Source organism: Eurosta solidaginis, chromosome 1 (genome assembly GCF_040869045.1).
Source record: "Eurosta solidaginis isolate ZX-2024a chromosome 1, ASM4086904v1, whole genome shotgun sequence".
Taxonomy (NCBI): domain Eukaryota; kingdom Metazoa; phylum Arthropoda; class Insecta; order Diptera; family Tephritidae; genus Eurosta; species Eurosta solidaginis.
In genome coordinates this window covers 213,772,585-213,777,813 of record NC_090319.1, presented here as the reverse complement: position 1 = coordinate 213,777,813, position 5,229 = coordinate 213,772,585, and the positions used below count along the sequence as shown (strand labels likewise).

Genomic DNA, 5,229 nt, shown 5'->3' with positions numbered 1-5,229 from the left:
ATGCCTGGAGCTAAGACACTTGCATTTTTGGGAAACGTCGTGAATATGTTCACTATTGAAAATCCTGTGGAAGCAAACGAACTGTCCTATCCCCTATTTACGACTGCAGCCACAATCCTTTTGGAAAATATTCCCAATACAGTTTCTAACAAAGGAGTGTTTACGCAATGGCATGAATTACTTGGTTGGCACACACCCACACCCGGTATTGACCTTCTCCAGGGTATGGTATAATCAAATACCGCGTTTCCCACGCCAGGGGCGGAATGGCGATGGTGCATTTATAAAAGGAGTATACCTCTGCATTGGAGAGTTTCCCAAATGCAATCGAACATACATATATTGCAGCGGGCTTGCGATAAGTTTGCGGGTATAGGTACCCAATCAGCGGAAAATGCCGCACAACATTCATCACATTCATCGTTCCCAATTTCATTGAACGCATTATAAATTTATAGGGTATTCGACCATTAGAGGTTTTGGGATCTGTTAAGACAGAGCTGATCGATGAAAGATCCAGCAATTTCTTAGATTGCGTAAAAAAGGGCTCGTAATTATTGGGAAGATACAAATTCCGTGCTACAACTAAGAAGATTATCCACTGAACCATTTTCAGGCAACTCAGGTATGAACAGAATAGTAAGGCTAAACAATTCACCTGCCGCCATGGATATAGACTGCTCTGAGGCGAGCACTTCGGTTGCCGCTTCCAATTAAAATATGGATTCTAGTCAACGTGAATACTTTTACTATAGTAGTATAAGTAGAAAGCGTCACCGTAGTTATAAAAGATATGCGTATCCGATTCGCGTATCGGTGATGGTCCATATTTTATTGGCAATCGTATACGTGAAAGAGCAGAATGTGAAAAACCGCAGTTCATTCAATTCAAAAAGTTATACTCAGAATTTCAATCAACATTTGTATGTTCCTTGAATATACATATTTAATTGAATTTATCGAATTTCATATCAGTCGCGTTCGCACCGCAGTGTACTGCGCTACCCTCCTACGGAGAAACAATCATTAAACTTCGAGCCATGAAGCCAGACTATTTTTAGATCGCAAAATGTATTTGTGCTAATTCTGTTGCTTCATTGAGCAGCAACTCTGTAAACTCAAAGGCACACGCATATTTTACACGCGAAAACGAATTACTACGTCAACGCCGGCGCAATGAGTTCCTCACTTCTTAGATATATAATACGAATGTGACTGAGGAAAATCGGAAGACTATGATGGCCGTGGCCACGGAAAATGCCGCTGTTAACAAGGAGGTGGCAAAAAGTTGTCGCTTTAGGATATGTAGAATCCAAAGGTGAAGGGATGAAGCGACAAGCTAACATACTTGGAGATTTGGGTATAGATGCCCTGCCAGGAAATGAAGGCTATTAGTTCCAAGCCATTAAATGATGCCACTGCCATTATTTGCGCATACAAAAAGGATATAACTTGTGCGTTGTAGTTGGAACCACATGCACAGGAGCGCCTTTCAAACAGCCGCGATCCAAGGGAATTAAGACATTATTGGCGTGAGTGGCATGATAAAGCTGGTACTCCAATACGCGAAAATTTCAAAACTTATATTGAGCTGACTCGCGAGGCAGCGCGTTTGAATGGCTACTGCTCTTACGCTGATTATTGGTTACACTTCTATGAAGATCTCGATTTTGAAGCAAATTTGGACAAAGTTTATAACGCCATTTTACCCTTCTATCGTGAATTGCAGGTTTATGTCCGTTATCGTTTACGAGCTCACTACGGCGATGACATCGTGGCAGAAAACGGCGACATACCCATTTAGCTGTTGGGGAATATGCAGGGTCAATCATGGGAACATGCTCTGTCTCTATTCACACCATATGCCGAAAAGCCCTTTGTGGAAGTGGCTGGCGAAATGCAGAAACAGAATTATACCGTCCGAAAAAAATGTTTGAACTAGGCGACCAATTTTTTTCCAATCGCTCGGTATGCATCCGCTATAAAAATAGCGAAGTACGCATCAAAATGTGTACAGAAGTTAATAGTCATTACTTGTATGTTGTACATCATGAGCTTAGCCATATCCAATACTATTTGTAATATGAGAATCAACCGACTGTGCATCGTGGCAGCACCGAAGCTACTTGAAAGGGGTTAGAAAATCAAATAACGATGTTTCTCTACATTGGTAAGTGTTATTCATAACCGAACACCTATTGTTTAAATTATACTAAATTCCCACAACAGTGTTGGTTAAACTGCGAGAATCATAATTAGCTACCTTTTTTTTTTTTGGTTTTTCATTTATATGAGAAATGAATTCTTCGTTGCACTTATTATCATTATTATTTCTAAAAAGCAAGAGCCCTTGAAATGCCTATTTTAAACGCTTGCATGCATTCTCGAGCTAAAGAACAAACACTTAATGAAAAAGCCAACCCGTTGATGTAAACACTTATTTAGAAATTCCAAGAACAAAATGCTAATTTTTAAACTAAAACATTATGCTGATTGGGTTTGTTTTTTTTTTGTTTTTAAAAAACCAGGTTACAAAGGGTGATTTAGCTAAAATTGTGCTACGACACCAGTATGCACTGGTTTTTTAAAAACCAGGTTACAAAGGGTGGTTTGGCTAAAAATTGTGCTACTACGCCAGTATGCACTGAGGAGGGCGAGAAAATTGCTTTAAGTCGTCGTGTGGAGAAGCCTTGGCGTGAGGCAGGAGGCCGTTTACTTGGATGGGGTCAAATCTTTGGTGGTCAAACTATACAGCCTGTGTTGGACAGCAACCCGTTGATTGGAATTAATTTATGATGGTAAGTAGGCAGTAACGATAGCTAAGCCACCTTAATTTCAAATCCGTTAATTTAAAGGCGAAACCAAGTTGACCCGAGGAACTGCTTCCAATGCTACTACGGCCAAAAAACCAGAACCTGCGCACCACCTAACGGAGGATGGCAGAACCTGCGCCCAACAAAACGGACGCAAACAGATTTAAAAGGTAAGATGTTAATTATATTACCTTGCGGTAATAAAATGTTAGATGTTTTAAGACAAAATGGTGATTATTGATTCACTGGTATGCTGTGGCAGATAGTGGATCTGCAGTAGGGTTCTGTTGGCCTCGTTCGGGGTGAACGAGAGCGGGGTTAAGTGGTTTGTTGGCTTCGTTCGGGGTGAACGAGAGCTGGGTTATGGGATTTGTTAGAACGGTTGGGAGTTACAGATCTTTCACACCCTCACTGGGGGGTGGTAGAAGGACCAATTTCGTGATTGGTCTGGTGGTTTGTCCCCTTGCCGTATCCAGTTCGACGACTCGAACTCGGTTATCGGGGCCATAATGAAGGTTGGCTATCCGACCTAGTCTCCATTCATTAGGGGGCAGATTATCCTCCTTAATGACGACTAGGTCTCCCTGTTTAAGGTTTGATTGTGGATGCTTCCACTTAACGCGCTTCTGCAGTTCGGTGAGGTACTCCGTTTTCCACCGCTTGCAGAAGGTTTGATGCAGCGCCTTAAGTTTTTCCCATCGATTGACGAGTGAAGCGCGATTCTCGCTGACGTCAATCTCGGGTGGCGCTAGTAGGTGGCCCCCGACTAGGAAGTGCCCGGGGGTGAGTGGCTCCAGGTTAGACGGGTCATTTGAAGATGGGCTCAGGGGTCGGGAGTTGAGACAGGATTCAATCCTACACAGGAGGGTGCTAAACTCCTCGAGAGTAAATTTATGATCCGATGCGATCTTCTTGAAATGGGTTTTGAAACTCTTGACTCCCGCTTCCCACAGTCTGCCCATATGAGGAGCAGCTGCTGGTATGAAGTGCCATGTAAGGGTTTGGTGGGCATATTTAGAGAGGGTTTGGTTGCGCGCATCAACGAGGAATGCCTTGACCTCTGAGTGGAGAGCCCTCGACGCACCGACAAAGTTCGTTCCGTTGTCGGAATAGAGGTTTTTCGGGCATCCTCGTCTGGAGACAAACCGACTAAATGCTGCTAGAAACGCGGCGGTGCTGAGGTCGCTAGTCGCCTCTAAGTGGATCGCCTTAGTCGCAAAGCAGACGAATAGGCAGACGTAACCCTTAGACATGCGGCATCCTCGTCCACTGTAAGACTTTATGTCAAACGGTCCTGCGAAATCCACCCCGGTGTTGGTAAATGCCCTGCTAAAGGTAGTGCGTTCCGCAGGGAGGGTTCCCATGAGTTGCGTCGGGGAACGTTTGCGGAATAGCGTACAGGCCTTGCAGTTGTGTATGATGGATCGGATCATGTTTTTGACCCGAGGTATCCAATACTGCGTGCGTAGGAGTCGCAGCATTAGTTGGTTTCCGCCATGTATGGAAATGGTGTGGACAAACTGGACCAGGAGACGGGTGAGTCGGCAGGCGTAAGGGAGGATTATCGGGTGACGCTCGTCGACGGGAACGTCCCTGGATGCGTTGAGGCGACCCCCCACCCGAAGGAGATTATCTTCGTCGATAAAGGGGTTTAGAGAGAGAATCTCGCTTTTGGTCGCGATGGGTTTCCTAGTTCTCAGAGAGCTTATTTCTTCGGCATAGTGGTTGGTTTGGGATATCCTTATGAGGCGGCTAGTCGTAGCCTTGATTTCGTCGGGCGAGATCTGGTGAGACTCTGCTTTAAAGGACATTTTAGTTTTTGGACGTGTTCTATTCGAGAATCGTATAATGTAGGAGATTACCCGCAACGCTCTTGATAGATCGGAAAACCGATCAAGAATATCCTCGCTATTGTTGATGTTCGTTGCTACATGCACTTGTACTCGTTTTTCTTCGATGTTTGTGTGGTACTCCTGTTCGCCTTGAGATGGCCATCTCGCTTTGCCTTCTTGCAGCCACGAGGGTCCCTGCCACCACAAAGAGTTGTCGACTAGGTCCGTGGCTGGAAGTCCTCTGCTGGCTAAGTCCGCTGGATTGGATGCGGACTCGACATGATGCCATGCTTTAGTTCCTACCTTCTCGACGATTTTCGTTACCCTGTGAGCTACAAATGTTGACCAGGAAGACGGGGGTTTTCGAATCCATGCGAGGACGATGGTCGAATCTGTCCATAGGTGCATGTTAAATGTGCCTAAGTTCAGGTTCTCCATCACAGTTTCCAAAGTTTCTGCCAGCAAGACGGCACCGCATAACTCCAATCGTGGTAATGAAATTGTTTTTACTGGTGCCACCCTTGTTTTTGCCATGAGTAGACTAACGTATGTCCTGTCGTTGATCTTAGCTCGCACGTAAACCG

The 5,229-nt window shown here is 44.7% G+C and overlaps 1 pseudogene; it reads left to right on the top strand.

Annotated features, from left to right (window-relative positions):
- LOC137239772 (angiotensin-converting enzyme-related protein-like) lies at positions 1-2,130 on the top strand (annotated as a pseudogene).
- The last annotated feature ends 3,099 nt before the right edge of the window (positions 2,131-5,229 follow it).